At 38.0% G+C, this 20,091-nt stretch overlaps 1 protein-coding gene across 1 annotated transcript in view; it reads left to right on the top strand.

Moving 5' to 3' along the window:
* The window catches only part of LOC133522016 (uncharacterized), a 30,060-nt gene that overhangs the window by 3,652 nt on the left and 6,317 nt on the right, over positions 1-20,091 (top strand). The window lies entirely within an intron of this gene.

Here is a 20,091-nt window from a genome sequence, read left to right as displayed (position 1 = left end):
TGCTAAGTGTTATGCGAGCGAGCGAGTTATTTAAAGTAACACATGGATAGATACTATCAGGTTTGGTCTGAAAGATTGACCCAAACAGTGTCATATGTCCATCACAATAAGTCAAATTTGCGTGAGACTGGTAATAAGCTAGGTAGGTACTTAATTGATGAAGGGACGCTTCAGGTTGTGTTTTTGTACGTTTGGCCGGATGTAATAGTACTAGAGGTATAAAGTATTGCATCCTGTTAATAGAAAACAGAATATTCGATTCAGCATCGTATAAGTTATTTTTGCACCTCACCAACGATTGTTTACTTCGGCCTCACACGCAGTCAAATTACTGATGATACGTATTTTGCGGCTTGCTTATTTTATGTCTCCTTGAAGCGATGTGTTATGCCTTGATAATTTCCCGTAGCTCGGGTACTGGTGACAACAAGTTTCTAAAGTCATTATGCTAATTAGACTATTCATTTACTCATTCTCAAACAGATTTGTGGTGAAATAACTTCCGCTATTAATTACGTACTAACTTGGAATGCCAGCTCGTACATCACGTTGAAACTTACAAATGTTTCTACTTCGAAATGACGAATCCATTTTCACGTTGCATAATTTGTTCCGCTCTGTTTCGTTTATCTCTGAACCACCTAATCACAAAACATTTTACCTCGGCTATGAACTCATCCTTGGTACAGCCTGATCTTAAGATCCGTAACAACTATGCCTGATCGGAGATCACACTTGTTTTGGATATCTGAGACGACGTTTCATATTGCAACATCAACCAAGAACGTAGGAGGAGCATCTGCCCCAAATGTAGGGAAGGCATGACTATCTTCAATCGTATAAGTATGTACAATTACCATTTAGGTTCTATGTATTGCGCAGTCTATCTTCCGGCTATTATAGTCTCTATTGATGCCTTATAAAGAATTAATGACCCATTCGAGCATGCATGCCCTTAGGTTAGTGGCAGGTCCAGATATGGTTGTAGCTACGATGCACATTATACTTAGTTGAAGCTACCTAGTCTACCTGTTTTATTTCTTGTGAACTAGCTAAATGTTCAAGTAAAGCCACTGCCAGATCAGTATTTTGTGTTCGTAAAATGTAAAAGTCCTCCCTTAACTCTGGCAACGTTTCTAAAATAGCTAAGTCTAATGGACATTTCTGTTAGCGAACAGTAATTTACTAGCATTAATCAGCATTCACAGCACTTATTATCTATCAGATTCAGATTAAGTGCAAATCTCACCAACCATAAATTGTGATCATAAGGATCAGCATTACCAGCAACTATTCCTATCTATATTCAAAAACCGCTATATTATACTCTATTAAGGTAGGTTGTACAAATTGGGACGAATCGAAAGCTAGGTACCTTATATGTTAAAGTTAAACCGTCAAACAGTTTAGGTTTAAAATCGTGCCGAAGACGTAAAGATCCGATCAGGATAAGCTTGGCCGTGCATTGGACAACACAAATGGCTACTGGGAGTTCGGTAGCAGAGATAAGCTTCGATTGTGCGTATCGCATACAATGCTTGTTGTGGTCGTAAATGGAGTCGATGTCGGCGCTTGCGCTAGCTCGGCTCGGTGACGGTGAGTCATCGGCGGCTGCGTGATCACAGACCACAGACTGATGAAACCTTAGAGGGAAAACTGTACAGATGTTTTATGTTTAGCTTAGGTACTTAGTTCAAAGTCATGATTAGATTAATTGTAGTTTTTGACGTTTTATCTTCTTATTTGATATTTGTTGTTCTTTATACATAAATAAATACATACTTTTAGTAGATTTTTACGCTTTGAAAGGAAAACAACACATTTTGAAAGGTTCTGTCATTCTCCGTGTCATAATTTTATTCTCATGTCGGTTTAGGCTTAAACGTCTGGATTTAGATAACCTAAGTGCAGTCTGCGACAGCTGGCAAAAGTCCAAGCGAAACGTCTAGCGGAGTCAGTCTGTTTTGTTTGTGTTCGTTTCAATGCTTTCGTGTCCTATACTTGTATTTATGAGTCATGAGATAATGTTGTTGATTAAAAGCTTTTTTGTTTGATGAATCAATAGGTCACACACAAGTGGCGCAACGGTCGTCCAAATACATACTTACTTACATACATGTATTAATGATTCCGACGAAGAAATAAAAAGAGTTTTAGAGTCCGAGCTAGGCCTACTCTCTCTCGTTAAATCTTAACGTTTGTCCTTGTTTGTATCATTAAATACCGTCTGGTCCGGAGTCTAATGTCCTCTTTTGGAATAAAATGTGTCCAATATATTAAACAAAATTTCACTCAATTCAATTGTTTTTACTTGAGTGAGTAACGATCATCCATATCTAAACCAAACAAAACTTTACATAAATATTTCAGGAAAATCTTACGCAAATCGACCTATTAGTCCCTCCGTATATATATATACTTAAGTTATACTTTAAACTATACTTTATTATGTATATTTTAAACTTTAAACTATATATTATATGAATACTTATATACATAGAAAACATCCATAACTTAGGAAAAAATATTTATGATAAACACAAATTCGAACCCCGGTATTCGAACCCGGGACTCCAGCTTTGTAGTAATTTTTAAATTTACATGATTTTAACATCAGTTTTAACGATTTGAAAGTAACCCCATTGTGTAGTAACTACCCACCAAGCTAGGAGGCTGTTCTTATTGAAAATATAAGTACAATAAACAACGTTCAGAAATACTAATACCCCCTTTGTGCCAAGTGCCAGTTCTAAAAGATTCAAGTGTCAAATAATGGAGCAGGCGAGCGAAGGTCGTCAAACTCCGCCACCCCACCACCGCCAACGCTTCCGTACCACCGATCACTTCTTATTTCCTCTGACTCGGACACGACTTGCAATCCAATTCGCTTTGAGTAGTCACTGGTCGGCGAAGGATTGGAACTTGACGGAAGCACGTCCGGAAAACAACGTTACTAGGCACCTTTAAGAAAAAATATATAATCAATAATCATATTACGTGGAACGTGTAAAAGACCCTTGGATTAAAACATCGGCTGTCGATAGCGTTCTCCAAGAGCCATAACGAAGAAAACATGCCAATACGAAACCACCCTGACAGGGAAAACTTTATAATGTCTCGTGCATTTCATTTGTTCAGTATTTGTTTATCGAGGCATGAAGATTACTAGGTATCAATTTTATTTATTCAGCCATTTCTCTTGCAGTTGTGCACGCTGATGCCACCTAAACGCAACGCCCACACAAGTAACGATGACTTGTCATAGTCGTCAAAACCAGACATCGTTTTTGTACAAGGGCTTCTAATCCTTCATTGCAAGTCGAGGGTTGAAACCAAAAGAAAATGTAAACCCGCAATGAGCACGTGACCTCGTAAGCCGAGATTCTCATGTTACATTGGTTAACTTCGGTTACAAGATAACGCTATATGCCGTTGATTACCTACACTTATTGATACCCTCGTGGATATCGTCATGTAACAGCGTAATTTGAAATAGGGACCGACATTTATGCCACACCGGTTTCGACGGTCGTTGTGTTGTGTGGGCCGACTCGTTCTTTCTGCAATATTGACCGGCTGTTTCGTATGCTTCGATATCCGATAGATACGACGATAATATTAATTTAATGAGCAGTTTGATATATTCCAGATGCAAATCGTATGCGGCTGTTTCAACAAAATTAGTTGAATGGTGAGTAGTTTTTAGTAACCTTGAATAATAACCAAGGTTAGGTTAGGTTATCTCAAATCAAGTTTTACCAAACTCCATAATTCATCATATGTTCATAATTTTTAGCGAATTTAAAATTAATTTAATCTAACCACATAAGAACATAACCACATGAATGCCATATGGCACTAAGTGATTATGGTTTTTAGCAGTTATTTGTCTTTTCCTTAAGTTCTAATTGAATTATACCACAAAATACGCTTCCACAATAAATAAAATAATCATCAATCAAGGCTTTCCGAAAACTGTCTGGTTAGCAGTTGTTCCACGGTTTATGACTCTTTCTTTAGGTATAGTAGCGGATGAAACAACTAGGGAATGCAAACCGGTTTTAGCCGAAACCGAAAAAACCGGTTGAAACCGGCTTTTTGACGGAAACCCAAAACCGGGTTTTTAGAATTTGAAAAAACCGGTTTCGGTTTTATTCGGTTTTTTTTATATACCTAAGTTGCATGTTTTATTCATTATAAGGGTATAAATCGGTCCTAAACCGGTTGAATCGACATCAAATCAAATAATGTGGTGTTGTGTTAGTTTGATCATTTGTAACGCTAAATGAATTTTTACGATACAAAATACAAAAATACGAAAGATTTAAATAATATAAAGTACTGGCAGTGGCAGGACATCCGTGCTGGTGTACGAATTGGTATAAAAGGTCTTACTTATAATTTTATTATGCGATGCGCTGTAGAAAAATTCTACGTAATCAATTATATCAATGGCAGCTTTAGAGTCTTTTGTTGGTTCGGTGGTTGGTTTTTGTCTCTTTCGCACTAATAGGAAAGGGTAGTTCAAACCCTAAAAAATGGAATTACTTGACTACCTATGTTTGCCCAGTTTAAGCTAACACCGTCAGTTTCTAATCGACTTTTCGAGAAGAAACACGTGACGTGAATTGTTGTATTAGCTTATTTCATTTATTTCCTACTTTACAAATCCATAATAACTTAGCAAATATTTTATAAAGGAAGGTAGTAACAGTAAACGAATTAACTACTTGAATATTTACTAGAAGACAGCGAAAAACTTAGAGCAAGATTTTGGATTGGGCCATTTGATTTAAGACAAATAACATTAAATTATAAATTGATATTGTCATATATTTAAGAAAAAAATAATTTAATAAAATTGTTTTGTTCCTATTCCTAGTTACAAATAACATTAAGTTATTTGACAATTCCCATACAATACAATAAAATAGTCAGCTATTCTGTCTTTAATTTCGTGATAAAATCGTGTATATACTATACTAGCATTCGTTTTTACACGTGAAGCAATCTTTTCTTTATTCCATGGCGATGAATTTAAGAATTTTTGATTCTAAAAACCGAAACCGGTGTTAACCGGTTTCGGTTTTTTTTGGTAAAACCGAAGAAAAGACCGGTTACCAGATAAATTTTCTTAATACAGATAGATTTCTAAAATTCACGTTCAAAAGTATATCTTTTACAGTCTTAGTTGTTCTATTTATATTAAAAACATCACTTTTTGTTAAGCTGTTACAGAAAGGTTTTTTATGTTACTTATGAAACGTTATTTGATCCGCTACTTTTGATGCTGACTGTACACCCTCAGTGAACTATAGGCTAAAAACGTTGAACATTGTTGTACAGCTGAAATAAATACCTGGCGCGGTGTATTTGAGGACCCAGCTGTTACCACACAACCAGGTGTTCAAATCAACAGTCAAAAGTGCTCCTCAATAACTTTAACGTTACGTCTAGTTCTAGTAGATTATCTATGAGTATGCTATGTGCCTGCTTTTATGTGGGTGGATTGGGTGGTTATTGTCCCACACTTGTTGTCCCAGTAGCAGTGAAACCGTCTAATGAATAAATAACTAATGCAGTCTGCCTACTGGCTTTAACCTGGCGTTTCCGTTGCGCTGCCCTATTTTCGCAATAGGCAAAGGTTGTCGACGCTTCAGTTTTCAAAGAACTTGCCTTAATGATGGTGCACGTTTTGCTTTGACTAGCGAGGCCTTAGTTTTAAGCTGCAATGCAAAAAGTTCTGTTTTATCCCGGGCCTAGGGGCCCAGACAACCTTGCAATGGTTTTGAGATGGAGAAGGGGGCCTCCCTAAATTCTAAGTGCCATACCACGTGCCTAGGGGTTCTAGGTCTCTGAATCCGGGCCTGGTTTTAGCGTCACTGATACGTCATGACGATCGACCAATAGTTGTCATTTACTGTACAGAAAAATATAGCCATGCATCCTTCCGCAGCGACACTACAAAGCAATAGCTCGTCCTCAATCGTCTATGTGTCTTTTGTGTGGGTGGTTATTGTTCCAGCCGCAGTGAAAGCGGCCTAATGAATCACTAATGCGTTCTGCCCACTGCCTTAACCCGGCGTTTCCGCTGCAATGCCCTATTTTCGCAATACTCCAGGGCCGACTGCCGACGGCACTTCAACTCTCAAAGGATTTGTCTTTATTAATACAAACTGCAAACTAGCGAAGACCGCAACAATGTCCACGTATAACTCGTTGACAGCCACTCTTTCATTCTAACTTTTACCCCTTTTGATCACCTTTAGGGGATTCACACCTATGTCTGTATAGTCTGTATGCTTAATTCTTGTCGTCTGTTTTTGCATCCAAATTGATTTATTAACTTTCACATGTGTAGGGGCTTGGAATGGGCATGGGCGTATGATGTAGTTCCACATATTTAGATAGATAGTTTTGGCTCTGCGTATATTGCTTAGTCAGTCAGGTCAGGACGTACACATATGACTGTTGTTTGTTTGTATGTATGGTATGTACGCGAGTAAGCCGAGGGTCGTTTTCATGCCAGAACTAGAAACTACACAATTTGCTGAAAGGTACCTGAACTAACAAAAGAAAAACTTATTAAATTTAATAACTCAGTATTTCAGTCAGACATTCGAGAATGCCGAGTACATTGAACTGTGAACTTTAAATGTATACATTACTGCACTTTGCTTTGAAGGCAACTCACAATGCTCCCAGCAGAGCAGTCTAAAATAAGGCGCACTTCGTCTCTCCGCGCCGGGCTTGAGTGTCATTACAATAGCTTGCCGCGGAAGAGTGTCCAAATGCATATAAATGTATTGACACTGCAATATGACAAGACGGAGAGGAGATAAACGATTGCCCTCCAGAATTTGACTTCCACAGACATTCAAATTTGAAGTTCCTTTATTTTTCTCTGTTATTCTAACAACGCATTAGTGATAGAGACAGATAAGAGATCTTTATCTAGTTTGAATTGGTGAACTCCCATATATTTGCGGATCTCGTGGTCACGGTACTCACGTTAAGGAGGGATTCCACCAGTGTGCGGCACAAGCATTTTTGTACTGAATATGCTTGTGCCGTACCGTACAGTGCCGCACACTGGTGGAATCCCGCCTTAACATTAGGTCAGGTCAGCAGAGGCCGAGATCCCGACTCGCCTCGCTCGTGAAGTATTGGCAATGCTCGGGCTGCAATGACTATGAGTAATGCTTGTTTATTCATGGATCAGCCGAGTGCTTTGTTGATCAACACGTCGTTGCCCCGCAACGCACTATCTTTTATCACTACCAGATGTTCCGCACTCGCCTTGTGTGAAAACAATATTGAGAGTAATTGGCTAATTGGGGTTTATTTTTTGTAGTAAATAGTTTGAAAATATCATCTCATTTTAGGATTTTAAACTTTTGAGTATCTATTAGGGAATGCAAACCGGTTTTAACCGAAACCGAAAAAACCGGTTAAAACCGGTTTTTTTACTGAAACCCAAAACCGGGTTTTTAGAATTTGAAAAAACCGGTTTCGGTTTTATTCGGTTTTTTTATTTATTTAACTAAGTTGCATGTTTTATTCATTATAAGGGTGTAAATCGGTCCTAAACCGGTTGAATCGACATCAAATCAAATAATGTGGTGTTGTGTTAGTTTGATCAACAAACCAAAAAAATAATTTAATATAATTGGTTTGTTCCTATTCCTAGTTACAAATAACATTAAGTCATTTGACAATTCCCATACAATACAATAAAATAGTCAGATATTCTGTCTTTAATTTCGTGATAAAATCGTGTATATACGAGGGCTGCTATTTATATATCCGGGAACCGGGATTACAATCTTCATAAATAGTATATTTGACCTCCATGGTAAAATTTGAACTTGTTTAAGTACTGGCCGGTATATTTTTTCTTTCTTATTAACGCTGGTGTTTTGTTTTTGACGGGTTTTAAATGTCATCTCGCTGCAAGAATGGAACTCACTCCTGAAAATATTCGTGCTATGATTTATTATGATTTTCGGCGTGGTTTAACGCAACAACAGTGCATAGATCAACTAACTTCAACTTTTGGTGATGAAGCTCCATCTAAAACTACTGTGTATCACTGGTTTAGTGAGTTCAATCGCGGACGTAGTATGCTTACGGACGAAGTTAAGGCAGGTCGCCCGAAATCGGTCGTTGTACCACAAAATATTGAGGCTGTGCGAAAACTTATAATGGACGACCGACATGTTACGTACCGCGAGATAGAGTCGACTCTGGGTATTTCTATGGCTAGCAGTAATAAGCGTACATGATCATTTAGCTGTAAAAAAAAATTGTTCGCGTTGGATACCACACAACTTAACTAAGGAGCAAAAAGATACTCGCGTTGAATGGTGCAATAAAATGTTAAAAAAATATAACCGTGGTGACTCAAAGGCCGTTTATAACATCTATACAGGTGACGAATCCTGGATCTGCATGCGATCCCGAAACGAAGCAACAATCAACGGTATGGGTGTTTCAAAATGAGCCGAACCCTACGAAAGTTACTCGTGCAAAAAGTACATTGAAACAAATGGTGGCCTGCTTCTTCGGTATTAATAGCCATGTAGCTACAGTGCCACTAGAAAACCGTAAAACGGTTAATTCAGATTGGTACACGACCATTTGCTTACCGGAAGTATTTGAACAAATTCGTAAAACTAACCAGCGACGAAGAATCATTCTTCATCATGACAATGCCAGCTGTCATACGTCACGCGAAACAACTCTATTTTTGGAAGGTCAAAATGTGGAATTAACGGGTCATCCGCCGTACAGCCCTGACTTGGCACCCAATGATTTTTATTTATTTCCCAATATAAAAAATAAATTACGCGGTCAACGATTTTCGACCGCTGAAGATGCTGTCGACGCATTCAAACAACACGTTATGGAGGTACCTCTGGCGGAGTGGTAGAAGTGCTTCAAAAATTGGTTCACACGAATGCAAAAGTGCATAGATCATCAAGGGGAATACTTTGAAAAACAATATAACCATTTTCAGCCGTGTACGTTTGTTTTTTTGTTTCCGGATATATAAGTAGCAACCCTCGTACTATACTAGCATTCGTTTTTACACGTGAAGCAATCTTTTCTTTATTCCATGGCGATGAATTTAAGAATTGTTGATTCTAAAAACCGGTTTTAACCGGTTTCGGTTTTTTTGTGGTAAAACCGAAGAAAAAACCGGTTTTGAAAAACCTCCGGATTTTGCATTCCCTAGTATCTATGATGTGTCCATCAGATCTGTCGGTAATTGTGACTGGCGGGCATATTGGCGGTGTAGACCTGTGCCAAAACCCTCCCGCCATATATTGACAGATCACACGTCACACACACGTCAATATGTCTTCCTGCCAGACAGGTCTGACGGACACATGTGTACGTAAGTACGTATATCCTTATCTAAACACATTTTGAGATTTTGACCCTTTTCAAGGGTCTTGTGAAATTGGGCTTCAGTTTATATTTTATACCATACTTTCAGACTCCCCCTTCCGCTTACATAATACACTTATTATTTGTAACATGGCATTTAGTTATAGATAGTTAACATTATGGCATTATGGCATTAAGTTAGTTAAAAAGTTTAGTTATAGATAGTTAACATTATGGCATTAAGTTAGTTAAAAAGTTTAGTTATAGCTTCACATCATAATATTGCACAAAGTCATGCTCTCCCGTCCATAACACCCTACATATAAAATGACGTCCTACCCATGCAAAGAGCTCACAATAAAACGGGAAATGGGAAAATTACAGCCAATTATCTTAATTACACTACAACCGGTCTCATTCATAAATATTATCATGATGTTATCCCACGGGTTCTATAGGAGTACGTACGTCCCGCGAATGACCTAGTTAGTACTAAATGATTTTTCCTATGCTATGCGCATGTACTTTATATGTTGTGATGGTTCGTGAATGTAATGTTTGAATTCGGGTCGTCAACCTTAAGGTCTATTTCCATCTATTTTACATCTTTCACAATTAATTAAATGCAATCTAGTAGGGTTCAGGCACGGTCAAGAATTTATGTCGAACGTCAATGCACTGGGTTATTATTATATATCAATCTCGATTATAACGTATAATTTAGCGTTTTAGTAGAACCCTGGTTACATTAAGATCTCTTTAATGACTCTATTAATGGAGTTTATCATTTAATGATAATATTGATACGAGTAACTCTAAAATAGCATTTGAGGAATCACGAGATTAAAAGCGCATGGCAAGTAACAGCCATGCGCTTTTAATAAATGTCTACTTTTCATTAATTTGTAGGTGGCATAAAACTATTGCAGTATGTAAAGTGTAAGTACATCAAGTTGTGTAATGATTCATATTTATAATTCATATCTACTACGCGATGTACACATAAGTAGGTACATACACTTGCTTTCTTGATATTCCAGTTTGTCCGAGTACATAGGTTGAACGACTCGTTGATGAGTCAGACGCCCAGTTTTTGTGCACGTTACTAACCGAGATAGATCTGCAGACAGGAATGTACCTACGGCCATTTTAATTGTTCGAAACGCGTACAATCGCGTCCATATGTACTGAAGATTAATCTTACTTAATCGTATTTGAAAGAGTGTCTATTATTTTTGATTTATTTTGCACTGTAAAACACCAATGATGAAACGATGTAGATCATGTAGGCGCAATCGCGGAAAGATTATATTGTTTGACCTTCATGGTATTGTGTCGAAAATTAACCATCTTTTACTCTCGGATTTGTAACACATTGACTTGATTTCGATTTCGTTCCAAACAATGTTCCTTCATTAACATGCTTTTGCTTAATTATGGTTGGTTGTTTGTTACGCAGATAGAGCAGCAAAATCTAATCATGATACTTGTGATAATAAATAATGAGAGTCCCGCTTCGGCTTGGCTAAACTACTCTGAGGCAATTGCGCCTAGGTTTTTTTTTTTTGTTTTTATGGTAGAGGAGGCAAACGAGCAGACGGATCACCTGATGGTAAGCGATTACCGCCGCCCATGGACACCTGCAACACCAGAGGGGTTGTAAGTGCGTTGCCGGCATTTAAGATGGGAGGACGCTCTTTTCTTGAAGGTTTGAAGGTCGTATCGGTCCGGAAATACCGCAGGCGATAGTTCATTCCACAGTTTAGCTTTGCGAGGCAGAAAGTTCCTGGAAAAACGCACAGTTGAGGACTGCCAACCATCTAAGTGGTGAGGATGGAAATGTTGTCGCGTAGGGCGATGGCGAAAAGAAGCGGCAGGGATTAATCCGAACAATTCCTCGGAGCACTCCCCGTTGTACATGCGATAGAAAATGCAGAGCGAGGCTACATCTCTACGCAGCGCCAAGGAGTCAAGCCGATCCGAAATGTACTGGCAGTCGACAATTCGAGTCGCTCTTCGTTGGATGCGGTCCAGAGGGAGAAGCTGGTACTGGGGTGCCCCTGCCCATAGATGAGAACAGTATTCCATGTGCGGGCGCACCTGCGCCTTATAAAGCTGTAGGCGTTGGGCCGGTGTGAAATACTGTCTCGATCTGTTGAGCACACCGAGCTTTTTTGAGGCTAATTTAGCCTTACCCTCGAGATGGCCGCGGAACTGGACTTCACTCGAGATGTCGACGCCAAGGATTCCGATACCGGGTGTGGCAGTCAGGGGAGTGCTCTCAAAACGAGGTGATACGACAAACTCTAACTTTTTTGCGGTAAACGCGCAAACTTGTGTCTTGGTAGGGTTGAAACGGACTAAGTTAAGTCGACCCCATTCAGAGACTTCTTTTAGGGAAGTCTCAATTTCAGACACAAGTTTGTTCCGGCTCTCTATGACGTTTTCCCGAGAGATATTGGTGCGGCCGGTGTAAGACGCATCACCCGTACTATCATCAGCATAACAATGAATTACGCTGATTTGCAGCATGTCATTGATATGAAGAAGGAATAGGGTGGGTGATAGCACACAGCCTTGGGGGACACCAGCATTCACAGACATGGAGTCTGAGCATTTACCGTCAACTACGGCCTTTATGCTTCTGTCTGCTAGAAAGCTCCTGACCCATACACATAATCTCTCGGGAAGCCCATAAGATGGTAGCTTCGAAAGAAGTGCTTTATGCCAAACGCGATCGAAGGCCTTCGCTATATCCAAACTAACAGCCAATGCTTCACCCTTTGTCTCGATCGCCTGTGCCCAACGATGTGTCAGGTAAACTAGAAGATCACCAGCTGAGCGGCCTCTACGGAATCCGTATTGTCGGTCACTAAGCAACTGGTGGTCCTTTATAATAGGTATTTTATCATTACTGTCATTAGTAATCTCTAAATTTAACTTCATGCAGCTTAGTTCAAAAGGTCGCGTCGTGCATTTTTACCCTCATCAAAAGTTACTTTTTTAGCCCTCGCCTGCCACGAACGGTCTTAAATCGATTTACATTAACAATACATCCACCGTTGTTGTAAGTGGGTCAATGTTGAACTTAAATCCATTTTTGTCACAACTTTTGAAGTTACCGTTTGTTCGTTTATCGTTTCTTTCCGTCCTAGGGCGTAAAAAATTGCTTGCTATTCGTGTGATTCGTGTCCAATGCGATGATGTCATTTGAGGCTGCATACCATAGGCCGATGCATATTTTACGCGTCGCAGGAAAAATTGATATCCTACGTTGTTCGTCAAGGTGAATTGGTTCGTTACCGTTGACACTTGAGCTAAAATTAATCTAGGCTACAAGAAAACTAGCCTGGCTTCCCAAACAATTATTCACAACCTGATCGCCAAAGACCAGTAAAAGTGTGATCACCGACAACCCATAGATTTTACGAATCTAGAGCTCAAGTTATATACAGCCGAGACAACATGTTTTGTAAATTTGAGCCGCAAGAGTCGTATTTCTGGTTTTCGCAACTGACCACAAGATGCCATATTTAACGCACATTATACTTTGTTCCCACCGACGCGACGGATAAAAGGTTGTTCCAACTTGGGCGGAAACCTTATTTGGAAACAGCCCATTAGGGCCCATGTACCTGCTTCACACTGGAGTACAGTCAAGCCTTAGTATCTAATTATCTATTTGTCGACTTTAGTTTCACTTCCATTATACATAGTTCTGATTTGATATATTTAACTACAACATCATCTTTCCAGCCACCTTGTGTAGCGCAATCTGTCATTAATGATCTATGCAATTGAGCATCATGACGTTATTCTAAAATGTAAATTTTGAACAGGTATAATATTAATTTCCAAGGAGATATCTCTGATTCGGATATTTGAAAGTAGACTCAATGGCTAACATTTTTAAATTTGCGCTCCTATTCCGTAGTTCGATTATTATGACTTTTTTATAACATTCAATTTAGCAATTATAGCATACATGGAAACGAACAAGACGGCAACAGATATCTAAACATGACATGCTAGAATAGGCGTATGAAATAAAGAAGGTTCATAATATAATTTAAGTGCGTTAGTTAAGAATCACTTCATGGGTACATCGCCCTTAGAGTTGCATCTCGCTCGTACTGATATATCAGTGCTGTCCGTGACTCGTGGCACGGGTACTTGTTACAACGAGAAAAGATCTATCAATAGTTAAGTGTGCGGGGTAAGTTGATGGCTGTGAGTGAACACTTGTGGCCACGACTGTTCCTGTTAAAGTTGTTAAACGTTCAAACAAAAAACTATATACACTTGGACTTGAGTTATTTAAAGCTATGAAAATAAATGTTAATTGTTTCTCAATATAGACCACTGTCATCAGCACTGCAACGTTCAGACTAGAACGAAACAACTACGAAGTTACTGGCCCAGTTTCTTTACTAGTACGGTCAAATTAACTCAAATTTCACTAAAGTCAGGAACTAATTCTAAGGACTAATAAAATCACTACGGATTGTTTTGTATGGGCTAAAAATCGAACTTTATACAATCGTTACTAAATTCACCCCCCCGGAAAGTGGTGAAATCGGCTGAAAATAATGTAATGGTTATAACTAAGAAGAGAAAAAAGGTGTACTCGGTGTAATTTGGCGTACGTTTTACAACACTTATATCTAAATTCGCACGTGTTATTTATGTTAATTAAAACTACGGAACAGGTAAAAAAAAAATACAACATTAAAAAAATCTATTTTGGCCATTGCGGGTCTGGGGAAAGTAATGTACTCGGTGCAAATTGAGTAAATAATTAGAAAAAATATCTAAATCCAATGTCAAATTCGCACCATGGTGCGACACCCGGAAAGTAGTTTTTCATGTTTTACTGTCGTTGTACTTCGGGGGAAATTTTAATACTATTGGAAATTGATGCAATCATATTCATTTGATTTTGTTTACATTCGCACTCCATAAAAAATTGGCATTTTTATACGGAACATGCAGTTTTGTAATCAAGTACCAAAAACGTAGAGCAATAAATACACAGAAGCGACAAGCGCGTGATTAGTGGCAAGAGAAGGAACGCGCGTAGATGCACCGACGAAGCACGGCTCTTGAGGCACGAGTAGTGGCATGTACTGCAAAAATAGTAGGGTTTCTGAGTATGCAGACAGACAGTCAACAAATTAAATACAGGTACGCTCAATGTTTGTTAAATTCGAAAAATCGCGTTTTTCCATATACTTACGAAAACGTTAGACTACTTAGTTCACTCAATGATTGTTTAAAACAATAGTTCCGTTTTAATGCCAGAAGAAAGATTTGTGCTCGTTGCCCGTCAAAAGTGTCAAACAAATTGTCTCGGAACAATCGCTGCGCGTAGGATTTGAGATCCGGATATCCGAAATATCCGGATATCGGGTCATAAGATCCGGATATTACGGATCCGTTAAATATGGTTATTGACCTATAACCGGAACAATTTTCTAATGAAATTTATGAATAATTTCATACCATTTTGTCATTTAAATATAGTATTTTCATATATTTAATCAATTCAAATACTAACAGCACATCAATTTTGATAGGTACATACAGGTGTCACGCAGTAACTTTATACAATGAATGCGAATGTTGCTTAATGCAAACATTAGATCATTGGATATCCTGATGACTTGGGGCTATAGGCTCAAAACAAAAGCAACCTGAAGGCCAAGGCTAGGATAGTAGAGTAGGAAGGAGAGAAAATTGGTCTGATAATCAACCACTAGAATATCTCCAAATGAATAGGGCTAAGATGGTCGGCTCTTTATCATTTGTCATGAAGGGCATAGTGACAAGTGATAAAAATAGAACCATGCTGCCACCGCAGATTGAAAAGAAAAGACCTACCTAAAGTAATCGGGAAGAGGAGATAGATGTTCGAATCCAAAATGCCCTAAGATGCTCAGCAGCGCTTCGCCGAGTTCTAGTGTCCAAGCTGATCAGTAGACTGTCCATGATTCAAGTCTATAAGACAATAATTAGATTTTGATGAATGACATCGGTAAGTATTACACTTGGACTCTGAATCAGAAAAAAAAGAACAAGTTCTTAGTGAAGAAGACGAAATTCTGGCGGAATATTCTGGGACCTATCAGAGATGAAGATAGAGAAGATGAAAGCGTAGGAAAAATAGGGAGCTAGAGTAGCTAGTTGCGGCACCCAATATAATTAGCGAGATTATAGCCGCACGACTTCGCAGGCTTGGTCACTTGGAGTGGACGGGAGAGAATCGGGCTGTGAAAAGATATACCGCAGGAGCGATGTAGCCCTAAAACGCCCTCGGAGTATCCAATTAGCGTGGAGTGGTGCAGAATAGAGCAGAGTGACGTTGTTCTTGTATCAAAGGCCAAGATTCTTTTTGGGTCACTGATCCAGTGAAGTAAGTAAGTATTGCTTTCATAGTTAGTATTACATGACGAATGAACACGAGGTGAGGCATTGGATGTATTTCCAACTATGCACCAGCTAATCCAGATATAAACCCTCCTTATTAAGTACGGTTTTAGAGATAACATTATGTTAGCTATTATAGTAATCAAGTAATCATTTAAAATTAGTTGGGGTGATATCATTGTATTAAAACATAGTTAAAAACGTTATTTCTGTGTTATCTAAATCAGTTTATTCGGATATTTATTTTGGTGGATATTCGAATAATTAGAATATCACAATATTCTAATTGCAAACCCTACATATAACTTCCCAGTAGGGACACAAATAGGTAATGTAAATACTGCGAGGAGGATCTTGTTTAGGAAAAACCAGAGCGATCGAGTATATTCCTTCAACAGGATGCTCTCCTACAGCATATAAAAAGGGCTTAACAGACCCACATTGGGACCAATTTACCTGAATAGCGACCCACAAATGCTAGATTCTTGCAACTAGGCTTGGCGAAAGAAAAATGATGGACCAGCGTACACCTCTGCAAGGAGCTATTGTCTTGCAAGTGCAAAGAACGCTGTACAGGGTGTGGGGGAGTAAAACACGGATTTAAATACACTATGCTTTGCGCATGCGAAGGTGGCATGCTCTGGGACAAAATAATACGTAAAAAAATAAATATTTTTGTTTAATTAGTGTGTTACTTTAATTAGCTAGATCCGGAGTAAATTACAATAAAACGATCTCAGTATTCTTAATTTTGATAATAATACTTTTATCGAAAATATTACTTTACTATAAATATCGTTCAGCAAGTTACCTTTACTTAAACATCATTTGCCTTGCAAATTGTATTGAAACAGCCATCCGACTCTTGGTGGTGTCATCCGGTATGGAACAAAAATTATGTAATTTGCTTGTTTATAAACCGATTTTAAAAATTTTAATGGAATTTTATAGCTTATTAATATAGCATTCATATCTTGATACAATGTCTTCCTGTAAAGTTACTAGTAAAGTTGATGAAAACAAAAAACGGATTTTTTTTCGGAAATATTTAAATAAAACTTAAAATTTCTCGCAAACTATGGTATTTACAAGGTATGTATTAACCATATGTATAAACCATTATTGTAGCGCATTTAATTTTGCTTTGTATGACACCTTACACAAGCTTACATGTGATAAGCTTGCTGTGGTATACGCAATATTCTGAACACGGCACCGGCCATTTTGATGACGTCATAACTGGTGACTTAACCACGTTAGAAACTGTCTCCCGATGGTTTTTTAGTCAGAATAACATGCTTAACAACATACTAAAACATGATGCTGGTTTCATAGGCACCTTTTGGGCCCTATATGACCATAAGGGAAGCGACTTCATACCTACTCGTATAACATTTTTTTATACAATCAAACACATTTGAATAAGTAGTCGATAAAGCAGTCAAACACCGATAGATTATTAATATGTTGTAACATGACATCACTATTTTTGATCTCACATAGACAATTTACGCACAAACTTGCATTTCATTTTTGGTCGCACTTTTGAAGTTTGACAGTCGTTCTTGATATCCTATTTCTATGTATCCGGATCCGAAAAATTGTCGGATATTGCAAACCCTAGCTGCGCGCTGCGCTATCTCCCCGCCCCGCGCGCCCCGCGCCACGTGCTGCCAACCACCTTCGCTTGCAGTTCGTTGCAATTAATTCTATTTACTTTTTGACAAACTTCCGGTGAAAAAATTCTATTTTTTATTTAGTGCAAATGTAGTGTATTTAGATAAGTACCGTTTTTAAAATTTTCACGTCTCTCTTAATTTCCCCCGAAGCACAATGTACAAAATAATTAAAAATACATGTTCCATAATTTGCCCAGGCGTGCAAAGTTAACTGAATGTTTATAATGCTTTAAAAAGCTTAACTTGAGATTGCACCAACCGACTGACTTATCCTCGAGCCGCAATCGAAAAAAAATTTTTTTTTAGGGTATCATACATTGCACATCTTTTTAATTAAGATATACTATGCACCAAGGTGTTCTCTATACACTACTTAGCTTGAACCTAATAGCTTTTATTTTACTCCAAAATTACGGCACTTTATAGTTTATACCTAAAATTTAACGGTCTTCCGTACATAATAGAAACGGTGCAACTCGGGGGAATCAATCTAGTTGCGCCATCTAACAAATCCAAAAAAAGCACGACTACACGACTTACTTCCATACTTTTTCTTAACTTGACTATACTATACACAATTTTGAAGCAATTAACATAGAATAGCGTTTAGTCATTGTTTAACGGCAACTGTAACTACGTCACGCGTATATTGGCGCCTGTATCTAGTGAGTAATAACACATACTTAAACGATTTCCCTAAACATTATGGTTACATAATTGTATAACAGCAGTTTTCCTTATTATCGGCAGATCGGCACCCCGCATTCATTTAAACAATTAAGGATAAAGTGAGAAAAGTTGACATAATCAAAAATCAAAGCATCTTTTGTGACAATAGAATAAGAACTCTATTTCAAAGAAAAAACCTTATTAACATTTAATAAATATCTTGCGGCCCCACATCAGGCCCTCACAATTATATAAGATTTAATTTAGTCTGACCCGTGTTTTTAACACATCTCGCTAAAGTCGCTCGGTTTAGAATTGACGTATTTTGGTATTTTCCGAATGATTATTATATTTATTATTTTTTTGATTCACTATATTACGATCGATGCATTCGTCGAGGAGCTAGCTCATTCATTTCATGTATGTTGTTGGATTCTTGTTCATCGTAAAAGGAGGAAAAAAATCCGGTTTTGAATTGGGATCAATTTGTCAAGTGCTAAATTTGAGAAAACCTGCTCGAATGTACTTACTGGCCACGAGTGAGTCTCTTTCACGCTCGGTGTTGTTACTCTTAATACGTTCTTGAGTCATAAAAATACTCATACAGAAACAACTTATCGTAACTTGTAACAATATAGGTATCGTGTGGTAGGTATATTATAAGTAAGTACCTAAATCTACAACTACAAAGATGAATGTGAAAATTTTCTAATACCTTTATCCACTGACAAAACATATACTTATTTCAGAGGTATATGTTTTTATGTTTTACAAGGGGCAAAGTTGTTGTTTAACCACTCGTGCTAATAGGTATTGATACCTTTGCAAACGAAATATTCCAAAATTGAACCGCGAGCGTAGCGAGTACTAATACTTTTATTTCTTAAATGTATTGCAATACCCTCACAGGGCTGTGAGACATGTAATGATTTATACATAAGACCTTTTGTACACACATAAAGCAATGAATAAATGAAATGAAATCTTGAGTGTTGCGAGGGTTTCAAGACACGAGGGTTAAACAAATTTTTCACCACTCCAACACGAAGAAAATACTAACCGTAAAACATCAAACAAAATCAAATCCAATTAAACAAAATATTTATCATTAAAAATGATAATTTAAGTCAATTCTATCAGCCAACATAAGGAACCAACTAAAAATTTGCATCAAGTTAATTCGCCACTCTTGTGGATAAATGCAACTTTCTGGTCAGTTTCTGAACAATTAAGAGATCCTTTACCAGAGGGTGTGTTGTAAAGTAACTTGTTTGGTTACGTTCATTTTATGTAAATAATATAAGCTTTTGTTTCAGCACAAAAATAATTACCGATCAGAATTAGCCAAGGCAAACATCGTTAGGTTAAAATGTGCAAATTAATGAGTTTTCATTTCGATGCCAAGAACGCATAATATTGATAGGTAGGTGCTATATGTACATATCTACTAAACGTATATCACGTATACAGTACATTTTCATATGTTGGTACTGTTGGTAGTCTCCTATCTGTAGGTAGACCATTAGCAGAATAGAAAACACACCGAAAACAGTGTCAGCCCTACAGACGCCAAATGATGAAGAAATTGGCATGAAAATAGAACGAAGATATTGATGATCATTGCCACGTTCCCACCTAGTGCGCAATATGGCCAGTAAGTAATACGCTATAGGAACAGAAAAGAAAAAGCTGCTCTTTTTACCGTGTGGTTCTTCCTGTAAGATCTGCCCAGCAATATGAGCCAATTTATTGTTTCCATAAGTTCATGGGAGATATTTACCACGAAATAAACTGTATCTATATTGGTACAGACGCACGCCATCGCCAGTATCGCAAGCCGATAACAATGTGATATTTTGGGACCGAATTAACGGCTGAGGACCACCCAACGAGAGCAATCGGCGTGACGAGTCTCGTAAACAAG

The sequence above is a fragment of the Cydia pomonella genome, chromosome 10, assembly GCF_033807575.1.
Source record: "Cydia pomonella isolate Wapato2018A chromosome 10, ilCydPomo1, whole genome shotgun sequence".
In the NCBI taxonomy this organism is placed as follows: domain Eukaryota; kingdom Metazoa; phylum Arthropoda; class Insecta; order Lepidoptera; family Tortricidae; genus Cydia; species Cydia pomonella.
The sequence above is the reverse complement of the archived record's forward strand: the minus strand, read 5'-3'. Positions and strand labels throughout refer to the sequence as shown.